At 39.9% G+C, this 15,531-nt stretch overlaps 1 protein-coding gene across 1 annotated transcript in view; it reads left to right on the top strand.

Annotated features, from left to right (window-relative positions):
- The window catches only part of PLCXD3 (phosphatidylinositol specific phospholipase C X domain containing 3), a 177,301-nt gene that overhangs the window by 106,032 nt on the left and 55,738 nt on the right, over nucleotides 1-15,531 (top strand). The gene's annotated exons all lie outside the window — the stretch shown is intronic.

Genomic DNA, 15,531 nt, shown 5'->3' on the forward strand with positions numbered 1-15,531 from the left:
ACCCAACTCTGAAAGGAGATAGGAAGAATAAAGTAGGGGAGGAAGAAAGAGCGTGTTAAGTCACCAAAAAAATGAGACCACTTATTGTAAAAACAAAAATAATAGGAGGAGATTCCCTTCAGTATAATTTATAGGAGAGGAAGTTCAGAAATGTATGCCAATAGAGGGATTATTCTTTTAAATGTTTTTATTTATTTTTGAGACAGAGAGAGCATGTGAGCAAGGGAAGGGCAGAGAGAGGGGGGAGATAGGATCCAAAGTGGGCTCTGGGCTACAGCAGTGAGCCTGATACAGGGCTCTAGGGCTCAAACCCATGAACAGTGAGTTCATGACCTAAGCCAAAGTCTGACGCTCAACCAACTGAGCCACCGAGGCACCCTGCTAATAGAGGGATTATACATGTTAGCATATGCAATATAATGAAATCATCTAAACAGTGTTTGAAGACTATGTCATAATGATGAAAAAAGACTATGGAAAAACGTTGATGATAGAGCCTAATGCGTTTGGTCTGCACTGATCAAACTGTGTAAACTATGAATGCGTATGGATCCATACTAAAAACACATATGGGTAAGTGGAAGGTTTTCTCTAGGGTGGCTCTATTCAGGTAAGAAAACTACATATCTTCTCCATTTTTTTTTTATTTTTTATTTTTTTTAATTTTTTTTTCAACGTTTATTTATTTTTGGGACAGAGAGAGACAGAGCATGAATGGGGGAGGGTCAGAGAGAGAGGGAGACACAGAATCGGAAACAGGCTCCAGGCTCTGAGCCATCAGCCCAGAGCCTGACGCGGGGCTCAAACTCACGGACCGCGAGATCGTGACCTGGCTGAAGTCGGACGCTTAACCGACTGCGCCACCCAGGCGCCCCTCTTCTCCATTTTTAAACTAACCCTTAATGTTGTCATATTTGCTTTGTAGCCAATAAAAACACCATATATGTGCTGGAGTATGGAAAAGGAAGTGGGGTGAAGTGGTTTGGGAATATTTGTATTGTGTGTAATACGTATGTGTGTGCGTTCTTGGACTTAGGAGATCAAATATCACGTAGCAGTAAGGTGATGCTATTCAGAATCTTCTTGGGTTTAACGTTGCTACCCGTATTCTAGTTTTTAGCAACCAGTCTGCATGCGTGCACCAGATCTACCAGACACACCTTATTATCTTAGCTTGGTATTGTGTTTGGGAAGCAGGAGGAGGTATGCAGTTCTCTACATACCCAGATTTCAAATCCTAAGGCTGGAGGAAGGGAAGGGGAGATTGGTAGAAGGACCAAAGGAATAAATAATCCCCATGCCTCAAGCACTTCTTTGATAAGGAAAGATCCAGCTGTTGGCTAAAAGTGGTGTTTTGTGAGGGCATCATAGAATCAAAGGCTTAAATATCAAGGAGATGTTCTCTCTGTAGCACAAACATGATTAAGGGCAATGTTGTTTTATTTCAGATTTTTATTATTCATAAAAGGGAAACCAATAGTGCCAGACATGCAAGAACAAAGCTAAATAAGCTTCAGAGGCCTTCTGGCTCTCAAATCTAAGAGAATATAATAACTGGACTGTTTATTTGCCATGTTTCTTATTTGTTTTCTTCTTAGAGGTAAAACACAATAGAGATTCATTTCATTCAGAATAGTTGGTTTCAATGATAGGGTTTCGGTCTTATGTAATCTGTCCCCTCCCTTTCCCCAGGTCATTCATTATGTCTGCCCATGTGACCAGACCTGCTCCTGTGCCTACAGACATAGAGGGCTGCCCCAAGCTTTGGGATCTGTCAGTATAGGGAAGTTCTAGTGGAGAAACCAGTGGAGCAGGTGGCGTTAGGAACACATCAGCATCTTAAACAACTAGCTCCTAAAGAGGAGTGGGGAATGCCGGGCTGCGTGTCTGGTGACCACATCTCCCTTCCCAACTTCTTTGCCCTTTCGATGCATGTTAGCAGAGTCTGACTGAATTTCCTTAGTTCCTGCTTCAGTGGCTGCTCAGATTTGGGTACCTGTCCCAAGTATAAAACTCCTGGGGGAAGAGGTGGTCATGGAGTAAGCTTTCCTACTCTCGAGCCCCTACAGGCGATCTGGGTTGAAGGGAAGCTAAGGGTCATGGCTCTGGATATCAGGAGGAAGACTTACACTTGTAAGAATCTGGAATGGCATGTGTGTAAGGAGCAGAGCCTTCCTGTGATGGCAGGCTTTGGCATTGCTGCATCCAGTGCGGGAAAGGACACCCGTGGTCCAGGGAATCAAAAAGAGAGAGGACTTTAAGACACAATTTTCTCTCCACTGCACCCCTAGATGTAGTGGCAATATTTTCACTGAGTGGTTCTACGAATTTATGACAGCCATAGTGTTCATAACCTTTTGGTCCAGTTCTCATTCATTCATTTATTCGGTCTATGCTTGGTGAGAATCTACACTGTGTGCTAGGTAGTTTGTGCTCAGAATTAATGTGGAAATAATAGTTAATATTGATAATAAAAGCTAGTACCTACTGAGTATTTTCTATAATCAATGTTTAGTGCTTATCATTTACTTAAACTTTATAGGTAGATAGCATTATCAATCCCATTTGCAGATTAGGATATTGAGGTTTAGAGAGATGGAAAGATATTATTTCATACAACAAATATTTATTGAATATCTTTTATGTGCCCATGGCCGTGCCTTTTAATGGGTATATAGTAGTGAAAAAGACAGATTAGAATCTCATTCTCATGGAATTAAATTCTAGTGAGGGGAGATAGACAGGAAGCAAACAAGCAATTAAATGAAGTGCGACTTGAAGCTAGTGATAAATACTGTGAAGAAAATAAAAGGTGATCATGTGACAGAGACTGACAGGCAGTAGGGAAGGGTTGGATGAGTTCCATTCACTTTACATGCAGGAGGTTTACTTAAAAAGATGGCAGTTGATGGGGCTCCTGAGTGGCTCAGTTGATTAAGCGCCTGACTCTGGCTCAGGTCATGATTGAGTTCGAGCCCCACGTGGGGCTCTGCACTGACAGTGTGGAACCTGCTGGGGATTCTCTCTCTCTCTCTCTCTCTCTCTCTCTCTCTCTCTCCCCCCCCCTCTGTCCCTCCTCCACTCACGTTCTATCAAAACTAAATAAATAAATATTAAAAAAAAAAAGATGGCAGTTGAGCTGAGACTTAAACAAAAAGTTGCCAGCCCTGAAAACAACTAGGGGCAGAGCATTGCAAGCAATGAGAATAGAGAGAACAAGGGCTAGGCTGGAATGAACTTAGTGTATTCAATAAGCAGAAAGAATCCTGGTGTAGCTGGAGTCCAGCCAGCAGAGGGAGAGGGACCCATCTTGAGTGGCCATGAGACCCGGGGCTACGTACTACCAAAGTCTCCTGGGAGTCCTATCTCCTTCGACTTCATGGTGCATCTTTGGGGCCAGTGAATGTGGAAAGAACCACACAGTCTGCTCTGCAAAACAGGTTTTCTTGTTGCCTCTTAAATAAAGCATGTATCTCTCAGGTCCAGAATGTCTGGTCCTTCTTGAGCTGTCCAGGCCCTTTAGAAGTCAAGGCAGAGCAGATTGCCAAAAGGAGCATGATTTTTTTTCTAGTTCTCTCCCAGATTATTTGCCAACAGATAAGTCCCTTCTGAGTTCCCCTCCAGGCTCTGCTAAAATAACCAAGGCCAAAATTATTGACAAACTATGCCATTTTTCTTCCGAATCTTTGCCACATTTCTTTCATGGACACCATCTCCCATCTTTCTTACTTAGTCATCCTTGATTCATCCTTTTCCCTGAATCATGGCATCTGGCAGAGTGGCCATGATGAATCTGGAAATACAGACATTTGGAGAAATTGAAGCTTGGTGGCCTCAAGGATAAGAGCAACGAGGCTTACCTGTGCTCTGATTTGCTCCTGCCTTTTCTTATGGCTGGGACTTGTGTTTGGTTATTACTTGAGATGTGCAGATTGATTGGCAGTGTTCATATGAGTAGTAATGAGCAAATGACTTCAGAAAATTTATCAAAAACATATTTTATTATAAAAATTACCAATATAAATATTTTATTGATAAATAAAAAGACCAGATAAGATTTTCTTCCTTGTGACACAGCAAAGTATTCAATCAATAATCCAAAACACAAGCATTATAACATCTTCCCAAACTGCACACAAGCAAAAGTGTATGCATCAGTGTGTGTGTGTGTGTGTGTGTGTGTGTGTGTGTGCGCATGTGCAGATAAGGGAACTGAGGAATAGGGATGCACAGAACAATGGGGAGAGAAGGCAGTTTAATAGTAGTTGTAGAGAAGATGAGGCCAGTATTACCTTAGTACCTTGCTATTCAAAGTGTGGTCCTTGAAACAACATTGATAATACCTGGGAGCTTGTTAGAAATGCAGAATCTCGGGGGCGCCTGGGTGGCTCAGTTGGCTAAGCATCTGACTCTTGGTTTCGGCTCAGGTCATGATCTCACTGTTTGTGGGTTCAGGTCCTGCATTGGGCTCTGCGCAGATAGTGCGGAGCCTGCTTAGGATTCTCTCTTTCTCCCTCTCTCTCTGCCCCTCGCTTGCTCTCTCTGTCTCTCCGTCAAAAATAAATAAATAAACATCAAAAAAAAAAAAAAAGAAAGAAATGCAGAAGCTCGTGCCCCTTCCCAGACCAACAGAATCAGATTTTAACAAGATACTTGAGTGATCCCTATGCATATTAACATTGAAAAAGTTTCATGTGTTTGGGGTTTTGTTCTCACCCTTTCACATTGATTAGTAATTATTCTGAAAGATCCTGTTGAGCTCAGGACTGAACTACTCTTTTATCAAAAGGTATCGTATGTAGCTTATCATAGCATCTTTCATACTTTATGATAATGGTGGTTTTCTTGCTTATTTCTCCCCACTATGATCTGAACTCCACAAGGACAGAACCTAGATGAGTCTTGCATCTGTTTTATTTCCATATCCTTGACCCAATGCATGGCATATAATAGATACTCAATAAATGTCGACCAAATGCTTGGCCTGATAGAGCAGAAGATAAAGCATAAGAAACAGAGGGAACCCACCTTCCCTTTTTTGACTTAGTAAATGCTAATTATTTTAATCTCTCCAGCCCTCCACCTCACCTCTTCACAGCCATGCATAGAACTTTCATACTGCCTTGCACAGAATAGGTGTTTGATTTATTTAATACATTAAAGAAGAGCTAAACAAATCTTGTCCTCATAACATTCATGCCACACAGAGGCTTCTGGAGTGGTGATGAAGACAACGAATAAAATGTACCTGTCTGCATGGGTTTAATTTTATCCTAAAAGGGCTACTGGTTACCTTGAGAACTTGTTAGAACAGTTGAAAGAAATGTTGAAGTAAAAATCAAGAGATTAGTAGAAATAAGTGCCAAAGCCACATATTCTGTTGGGTTTTAAATAAACTCAAAAGCAATGCCTCATGTGTGACAGTTTTTAGTTGCAGTATGTTTTTAGACAGCTTCAAAATAGAATGGCACAATAAGTGTATGAGAGATGTGTTATAGGTGTGGGGAAATGTGTATATTACAGATGAAGCAGGGAAATTCAGAGTGTTTGGTTTCTACCTCTGGAAATCGCTCTGCCTGTATGGTTTCCACTAGGGTAGGCTTTCTCAGTCTTGTCATTACGGGCATTTTGGGCTGGTTGATTCTTCGTGGTGAGGGCAGTTGGTGCATGTAGTTGTAGGATGGATAGCAGCATTCCTGGTCTTCTACCCATTAGATGCCAGTAGCGGTCCCCTTCAGCTGTAACAATGCAAAGTATTTCCACATGATGTCAAATATCTCCTGGGTCAAAATCACCACTGGTTTAGCACCAGGGGTGCTTAAAAAAGCAGATGGGTCTATTGCTCTTTTGAATTACCTGACAAATACTGCTGATCTACTGATTTTTTCCTTAAGACTTTATATTTACGATATAGATTCTTCCTGGTCTCAGGACCTTCCCTTTTTGGAAACTGCCCTCACTGATGCTGTGTTGCTGGGCTTAGAAGGTCATAATGCTGCCAGTGTTGGCTTAGCAGCACAATATATGTGGCAAAACCTCCACTCACGATTCCATTTGACTCTGCTGAGAAGAAGGGCCGAGATAGATGCCGTGGAAAGAGAGAATGCATTGCTGAGCTGGCTTAGACAGTAATTTCAAACTTCTCTATTTCTTGGGGTCTCTTTTAATTATTTTCTCTGGCATCCCTATTGATAGTCCTTAAAAAGAAATTCCTATAAAAGAAGGTTCAACTGTTTCACCAAGGGTGGCAATTAGAACAAGCTGCTTTTTCTGCCCCTTGCCTGGAACACCACTGCTCTTAAACTATTCACTGTCGGCTCATCTATTGGTTTAAGGAAACAGCCCAGTAATTCTAAAGATATTGTGATGAATATTGAGCTTCTGTACTCCTGGGAAGCATCAATGTAATAGGGCTTCTCAAATTTGGCATCTGGGATCCTGGATCAAAAGACTTAAGTAAGGAAACCAGCCTCTTTTATTTCAGCTTACTATCTCTGAGGTGTGCTGGGGAAGAAGGCGTTACACAGTATGAAAGATACAGATTTAGCCAAAGAGAATCACAGCACGACTATTTTGATTATTCCTTTACAAAAAGATTCATCTCAGTGTTCTGCAAGATATGTCAGGTTTATTACTTGAAAATGTTTTTTCTATACATTTATTATGTCAAGTAAAGTATATGCATTACAGGTGTGTAGTTTTTAATTATCCGTTCAATCCTAAAGTGTTCTGGTTTCTGATACATATTGTGCATTATCTCTGATGATGCAAAATCTCTTGTATTGTGCACAAAGACCTGATCATGTGCTGGAGGGCTGAGGCAAGATTGTGTGCCAGGAGTAAGGAGTGATCCCTATTCTTCAAGGTTTGGTCTTTGTCTCTAAAACAAATCCCAATAACTCATCAGTTTAATTAATGGGGCAAACAAAAATTAGTGAGATTAATGATACGTTGTCAAGTAAGAACCAACTAATTAATTTTAAAGGTTTTTTTTTTTTCTGTCAGATTGAGCATCATGTATTTACAATGGAGAGGACTGATTGACTTCCAAACCAAGTAAAAGTGACTTAAGAATTAATATTATTTCCATAATCTGTGCATTTTCTCTCCTCCATTACAGTTAGAAGCCAAGAGTGGATTTTATTTAAGTACTACCAGTGATGGGGCAGTACAGATCCACCTGCAGAGAGGATCATGTGCTGATGTTAGAGTTCCATATACCATCAGTCAGGTTTGCAGCCTCTCAAAGCCAGAGTCCACACAAAGGGTTGTGTTTAGTGATTTAGTACAAGGTTACAGTGGATGGAGCTGTCTAATTAGTACTCTGGAGACAGCATTGAAGGGTATTAAAGGAATACCGACGGGTGGACAGACTCAGCAGATAACCAGGTTCTAGTTACCATTCTAGAATATAATGATGGGATTTCAGTCTCCCAGGGGTGGCAGGGGCTTATAAGAGCAAATAATTCCCCCAGAAGAGTTGGGTACTAGATATGTTACCAAGTCAAAATTCCTGTTAGTGAAAAATGGGGCAGAAAGCAAATGGGTCTTGTTGATGAATGCCAGGGTATTTAGCTGGAAATCAATGATATCTTCTCTCTAAGGTTAAATCCATTCTAGAGGCCAAGACAGGGTAAAACCTTTGAGAAGGGTAGAATGGTGGCAACTGGGATGAAGGAAATAGTACCTGAAAGCGATTTCAGTGGTCCCAACAGGAAACCAGGCCCCTGGCAGTGGAACAGAAAAGAAGAGGGCATATCTGAGAGAGGATTTGAAGGTCAATACAATGGGACTTTAAGACCAATTGAATGTGGGGTTTGAGAGGCAGGTGAGAATTGAAGATGAAGCCAAGAATGAGATAGAAGAATCATAAGGTAATCAAGTATGTTAGGCGGCACATGAAAAGGAGGATTTTGGAAGAGGAAGATGCTAAGGTTCACCTGGGACATTTTAAGTGTAAGGTTCCCACAGACTGATGAAATTTAGTTGCCTGGTAGGCAGACAGGGGGTCTGGAATGCAGGTCAGATTAGATGGTGTTAATTCATGGTGCATCTGTTAAAGGCATGAGGCCAACGAGGTAGAGGAGATCAAGCAAGGAAAAAGAATGGAGCCACTTGAAGTCTCGAATAGAGCTCTGAATAACACCCTCATTTAGGAGCTGGAAGAACAAGAAGGTCGTGAAGGAGACTGAGAAACAGCAATCACAGGGAGTGTAGAAAGACTAGTAAAGAGCTATGTCCCAAAATCCAAAGGAGGAAAATATTTCAAAGAGGGAGCATAGCAGTATCAAATGTTCCAGAAAGGCTGAGAAGGATTCATTCATTTGCTTAATCAACGACATGAGCTAAATGCCTGCCACGTTCTGTGTGAGGGCTTAGGAATGAGATCACAGAAGTGGCTCGTGGGTTTTCTTTAGTGGTCATCAGTGATATTTCACAGAGGATGGATATGAGTTGCAATAGTGATGGTCTGACTACAGTGGATGAAAGATGGAACCAAAGTCAGGGAAAGAGAACCGTGCTGTGTAGACTAATTTCCTGAGAAATTCGAGAGGAAGTGGTAAAGAAAAATTGCCTAATCTGTAACAAATGATTATTAGAAGTAATTATTTCACCTTTGCAGCATATCCTGTATAAATTTTATTTGGACCCATTGGCCTAAAGTAGGTTTATATTAATAAAACCAGGTGCAGTAGTGGACGTGGACTTATAAGGCATGGGTTTTTTGGTTTTGTTTTTTTTTCTAGGAAGCTTGCAATCTGCTTATAGTGTGTGCATGTATATGTGTATATAGGAAAGAAGGTTTGTGGGCGGAGAGTCAGAAACAAAGAGAAAATATTTAATGAACATGACGAGTGTTAGTAACAACATCTAATAACAATTACTAGTTGATGAAGGGGTGGGTGCAGACCAGAGGGACTGTGCATTCAGGAGACAGGAAGACCACCATGAATGGAAATAATTCTTCGCTATACAGAAGGGAATACTTGTGGGTCATAAAAGAAGACTAGGATTAAGAATTTCATAAAAGGAAGACAAGAGGGTAAACTTCACACCATCTCTTCCAATGGAAAGTGGAGATTGTGCCACCTGCTCATCCCTACCCTAGAATCAGGACTCAGAAACGAAATCTACCCTTTCAGTTCCTCACCCAGCAGTCTTCTTTTGGTTCCCAGGTAAAAGGTACATATGCTTCCCCATTCCTGTGGTGTTGGTCCTATTATCATAAAAGGTATCAAGGTATCAAATATGCAGGAAGCCTGTTACCAGACAGCAGGAGTCTTGAAAACCTCAGCCCTGTGCCAAACAACAGGAATAAAATAGGGAGAGGGAAGCCTGGTATGCCATACATAAACTTGCAAGCTCAGTGCTCTGCAGACCAAGGAGAGGAGCAGTTGTCATTTTGATGGAGTCAGAGCCTGAATTCTAAGGTCAGGATATAGATATTGGAATTGTACACTCATGGGCATGTCAAACCTTAGCCTACTGGGCCTTTTGTTCTGAAGGTTCACAGATGAAATTGACTTGATACATTCTCTTTGACGTTTATTAACCCCATGATTTTGTGGAATTTGAAATGGAACTGTGGCCAAATCAAGAGACCAATAGAAGTTCATCCCAAAGAACTTGTATAGATAATACTGGAAAGATACTGAATGAAAGAAGGTTACTATTTAGTGTAAGTACATGGCAGGATGTCCCTATTCAGTTGCTGTTCAAAGCCACAAGACATGGGGTACATTTGATCGTTCAATATTTGCTAAAACCTTAGGCAAATGGCGGATAAGAATCTTGTTTTCAAAAAAGTATTTACAAACCTAAATCCTACAATTTAAATCATCTCCCATGTGAGTTTGCACTGCCATCCCGATGTGTATTCACCTAGGTAGTGTTTCTTAAGTCACAAGTGAATCTGTTTTGTGACTAGGTATACCACCTCAAGAGAACAACAGTAATTTAAGTTTTATAGTCCTTTTATGGGACTTTTGCAAACCTGGTTTCATTTGTTCTTTGTAAGAACCCTGTGAAGTAAGTGTGGAGAATGTTTTAATTGAGCAAACTGGTAAACCCAAAGCCAGAATGGTAAATAATCTGATGATCCTCCAGTGTTAACTTGTGAGTTAGCGATTGAGCTTGAGTTTGAAACTAGTCACCCAACCCCCACTTTAGTGCTGCTTTCGTTACCTGATTTACTTTAATCTGAAGACCAGACTGCAAATCAAAGTGTTGGCCAAGGCTGTAGTCTCATCACCTGAGGCCGAGGCTCCTCTTGCAAACTTGCTGCTTGTTGGCAGAATCTAGTTACTTGAGTTGTGGGACTGTGGTCCTCAAGCTCCTAGAGGCTGCCCACTATGTAAGGGGTTGGGAGGAAAACTTTTCCTCTCCCAGTTTGGGTCCTGTGATTGGCAGTCTGTAAAGTAATTGATGATAGATTACTAGGAGAGAAGACAAGGTTTATCTATGTGTCCACAGTGTACGTGTGGGATCACTCAGTGATGAGTAACTTACTGAATAACCAGAAAGGAAAGGCTTGTATATTAAAGTTAGTCAAAGGGAGGCAGGTAGGGCTTCAGTGAGAGGGTATGGAAGGTTATATTGTTTTTTTTTTATTCTAATGACCAGCTGAATTTACACAGTCTTCCCAGTCAAGAAAGTCCCTGGGAGAGAGGTCAATGGCAGCTGTATTTTCAGAAGCTCTGCTTAAGTTTAGATAAATGTTTCTTTTTGTGGCTGCTGATTGTGCAGATGTTTTCAAATTAAAGAAGTTTCATAGCACTTTGGTATTAATCCCTTCAACTGCCATGTTGCCCTCTCTGCAACATTGCATTTTACTTAAAATCGACAGGAGAAAACCTGTTGCTGCTTGTTGTCTCATTTTATGGCTTACCTGCTTAGGTCAGGCCCACCCAGAATACTCTCTCTTTGGTTAGCTCACAGCCAACCAGTTAGAGACCTTAATTACAAATGGGGGAAAAACTTCCTTTCCGTATCCTGGAACATAATCACGAGAATGATATCCCGTCATATTCACCACATTGAAGGGGAGAGGATTACACAGGGCATCTGTACTCACAGGGTGGAGGTTTTGGGGGCCATTCTAGAATTTTTCCTACTACAGCACCCAATAGAATGAGCAGCTAAGTCCAGTGCTATCAGAGACCATAAAATGAGATTATCATACATATTCTTTACATTGTTAATAAAATGGGTGATGCATGCTAGTTGGTTAGACCAGATGACATCTAAGATCATCCACCACAGTATGCAGAATGAAATTACTCCAGTTGTGCACTCAAGAAGACCTTTTAAGCCAACTTTCTTTCATTCTTCCTCTTACTTTATAGTTTTTATGCATAGAAAGTTGCACATGAACATTAACATTTTTTTTAATATTTATTTATTTTTGAGAGAGAGAGACAGACAGAGTGCAAACGGGGAAGGGACAGAGAGAGAGGGAGACACAGAATCTGAAGCAGGCTCCAGGCTCTGAGCTGTCAGCACAGAGCTGGGTGCGAGGCTCAAACTTGTAAACCATGAGATTATGACCTGAGCCAAAGTCGGATGCTTAACCAACTGAACCACCCAGGCACCTTGCCCATGAACATTTTTAATTAATTTTTCTTCATTAAAATTTTGACTTATTTGTCTATTTATTTTGAGTATGGTTGACACACGATGTTACATTGGTGTCAGGTGTTACAACATAGTAATTCAACTCCTTATATTATGCTATGCTTACCCCAAGTGTAGTAAAATTCCAAGTTCTTATATTGGGCAGTTGAGTCTTTAGACCTCAAATCCTCTCATCAACACAAAAGAGTTGTCACAGCCTGTATTTGTTAACTGTTGCTATGTAATAAATTATCCCAAAACTTAATCAAAACAACACATAGTTTCTATGGGTCAGAATCCAGCCAAGGCTTAACTGGATTCTCTGCTTCAGGTCTCTCTCCAGGCTACAAATCAAGATCCCTCCGGGGCAGGGTGTGCTTCCAATCATACTCTGTGGCTGTTGACAGGATTCAAATCCTTGAGGGCTGTTCAAATCAAGGCCTTATTTCCTAGCTTGCTATTGGCTGGAGGCCATTCCCAGTTCTTTATCACATGGACCTCTCCAACGTGACAGTTTGCTTCATCAAAGTCAGAATGAGAGAAAGTAACATGATGGAAGTCACAGTCTTTGTAACCTAATCTCAGAAGTGGTATCCCATCGTATTTGTGTTATTTAATTCATTAGAAGCGAGTCACTAGATTAGGTCCATACTGGGGGGTCAGGGGGCAAGGATGAATGCCAGGAGGTCAGGGATTTGGGGGGTCAATTTTAGAAGGATACCTACTGCCTAAATGAAGGGATGATGTGGCAGACTGAGGAGGAACTAGTAAAAGTGATTGCTTCAAAGAAATGAAGGGGGGAAAAAAAAGACCTAATCAGTTCATTTCTTCAGAGCCAGAGCAAATGAATTTGATTGGTGTGGGTTCATAATGGGAGTGGCCAGCTCTTCTCTGACTAGAGAATGCAAATCAGACCCAAAATTCAGAGGCTAAGTTTAGAATCAGGGGAGCAACATTAAGTATCGGGTCCAAGGTATGAGTCTGGGGCTGTAGATAAGAAAAAGATAAGAGGTGAGGAGCCCAGAAATACTGAGCCAGTGTAGCAGCAAAATATTAGAGCAGATAAGGAAGAAAAGTTGTGGATGTAGCCAAGAACAAATAAATAAAAAGCATTGTCTTGCTTGTGGGTAGGGCTCTCTGGTTTTTAAAGAACGAGGGCTCAGCCAGACTTTTCCTCTGTTACTGAAAGGTCATAAAATACCATTGTATTTTTGTTTTAAGTTCAAACAAATAGAAAACTTAATGGGTTAGTGAAAATGTTAAAATTGGGGAGGAAGTACTATTCCAAATGCAATCAAAACGCATGAAGATAGTCCTTTTTTGGCCAACATTAGATTGTGTATTCTCTCCCCCCAGTGCAAAGACAGTGTTTTTTATTGATTGATGATTTAATTCTCCTCTCCAAGTGATGTTTGCCTCTGCACCAAATGCTGTACATGGACCTCAGAATCACCTAGCTTAGGACAAAAAATGGTGGGGGTTTCTTCTTCTGACTGTTAGCTGTTTTTAATTTTTATTCCTAACATTCCCTTATTTTGATCTCCTAACATATTGTCCTGAAATGTCAACAAATAATTTAATCTAGAGACTAATGTCCTTTTATACGATTTTCAAAATCGGTGACTTTTTCTAGGATTTTTTTTTTTTTCTAATTTGCCAGATAGCCACATGACAGAATAATGAAACCAATGTCATATTGAAAGCAAAGAACCACTCATTTCTGGAAAAAGAAATCTAGTCATATTTAAATTCCCTTTCTGCTTGCTTCCAAATATGTCTATCACAATATTACAGAAGTAGCCAATTATTTTCATCTCCCTTCTTTTCACATGCTTGGAAATTAACTTTAAAAATTTTTCAAATTTTATAAATTAACCCTTATTTTGAGAGTTTAGTTTTTCATTTATACCTATTTTAATCCTAGATCATTTGATTATAGCTCTTCTTCAACTCACCTTTTTATTTCTCCCTTTAATCATGTTCTGTCTGTATATTGAGCCACAGCACAGGTTGTTTAGCCTTTTCATTTATATAGCAATTGGCTGAACAGCAACTAATAAGTTGATATGCGGCAATTTCAATCCCTGTTAAAATTTGCCTATACAGATCCAGACTGCCAGTTTTGCTTATTTAGAAAGTGCTAACATTTTCTTCCTATCCCATGTACTGAAGATAAATAGATCAGACAGTTCCAGATTAAATTAAACATGGCATTTCTGTATTTTGGAGTTACCTTTCATTGTTTAAAAAAAGCTAATAATTCTGAGGAGTTAGCTGTTCCAAATCTTAAAGGTTATCATTTGTAAGGCATTAAAGTATTCTTCAAAATATTTTCTCTAACAATTTACCAAGGTGTCTGAAGTTCATACTCTTGTTATTCCTCTGGGCTGTTTAATGCTCGACATAGATAGATGTACACATGGACATATAGATATAGATTGACATAGATATGGAATATAGACAAAGATAAATATTGCATCACCAAAAACAATTGCTTCAAATAGCTTATCAGGCAAAGGCCCTGAGGTGATGGATGATAAATATAAAGGGAGTATGTGTGTGTATGTGTGTGTGTGGGTGTGTGTGTGTGTTGGGTGGGAGGAGTGTAAGAAGTAGAACAAGGTGTGTCTTTTTATTTTCAAAAGAACTAGATCAGAAATGGGGCAACAAGGTCAAAGGAAGCCTGAGTAACAGATGGGGAATGACGTGTGTGAAAAATTCAGGACATATTAATTTCATGTTACCTGTTCAGTAGGTCATGCCCAAGAATTACGGGAGGCTTTCAAAAATAAAATTAAGGGGCATCTGTGTGGCTCAGTCCATTGAAAGTCCAACTTGGGCTCAGGTCATGACCTCACGGTTGGTGAGTTTGAGCCCCGCATTGAGCTGTATGCTGTAGGCACTGAGCAGCTTTGGATCCTGTCTCCCTCTCTCCACCCTCCCCCACTCATGCACATGTGCGTGCTCTCTCTCCCTCTCAAAAATAAATAAACATTAAAAAAATTAAAACGAAATAATTTTTCTTGATTAGATCCAACAATATTTTAAATGGCACTCTGTACTTACAGGCAAATCATGCACATGTTCATTGCTACATTTCTGGAGTTTTGATATTTCTAACAGACAAAAATAATAACAAATAATTAAACTAAATTAGTAATAAATAATAAATAAATAATAATAAAATAATACATTAAACAATTAGTAACAATTAAATACATAATAATTAAATGATAATTAAAGGTTGCCCTTGTTCTTCCTAGGAAGAAATTCTTCCAAATTTGGAAGCTAACTCCAAAGAGAGCTTTCACTGTTGAGAGGAAATATTTGTGAAGAAAATAGTCTATTAGTTAATTTTTTAAGTGCTGTCAGTTTTGTTAACTTATAAGAGAATCTGTTTATTCAATATGAGAAAAGTACTTGGCCTCATCCAAGTTCACTGTTGCTCAAATGAAGAGTAAGGAATGATGTTAAATGTTATCAACATTGTTCTGTCCTGTTGCTTCTTTTTCCCTGACTCTAACCCTGTGACCTCTTGTGCCTTCCAGAGTGTATGAGGTAGCAATTCATATGTTGATCATCTGTCCGTGAAAAGGGCTTCTTTATTCGTGAAAAGGGCTTCTTTATTCGTTGACACAAGCTCTCTACCATTAAAATCAACTCCGAATGAATGGAAAGGGCAAGATCATAGACAAAGTATTTGGAAACCAGTGAATCCCCATAAATTCCACTTTATAAGTGGTCACTTATGCCACCTATATGGAAAGTCAATCCTAATGAATACATTAAATTCTTTGTTGACAGAAGTAGAAGGTGATCATTTGTATTTAAAATACTGATCAGAAGGAATTTTTAAGTCATTTTATAATCAGTTTGGTCTGTTGAAGTGCTGTGTGTACTGTATAGGCTATAAAAAGG

This window comes from Prionailurus viverrinus, chromosome A1 (assembly GCF_022837055.1).
Source record: "Prionailurus viverrinus isolate Anna chromosome A1, UM_Priviv_1.0, whole genome shotgun sequence".
In the NCBI taxonomy this organism is placed as follows: Eukaryota; Metazoa; Chordata; class Mammalia; order Carnivora; family Felidae; genus Prionailurus; species Prionailurus viverrinus.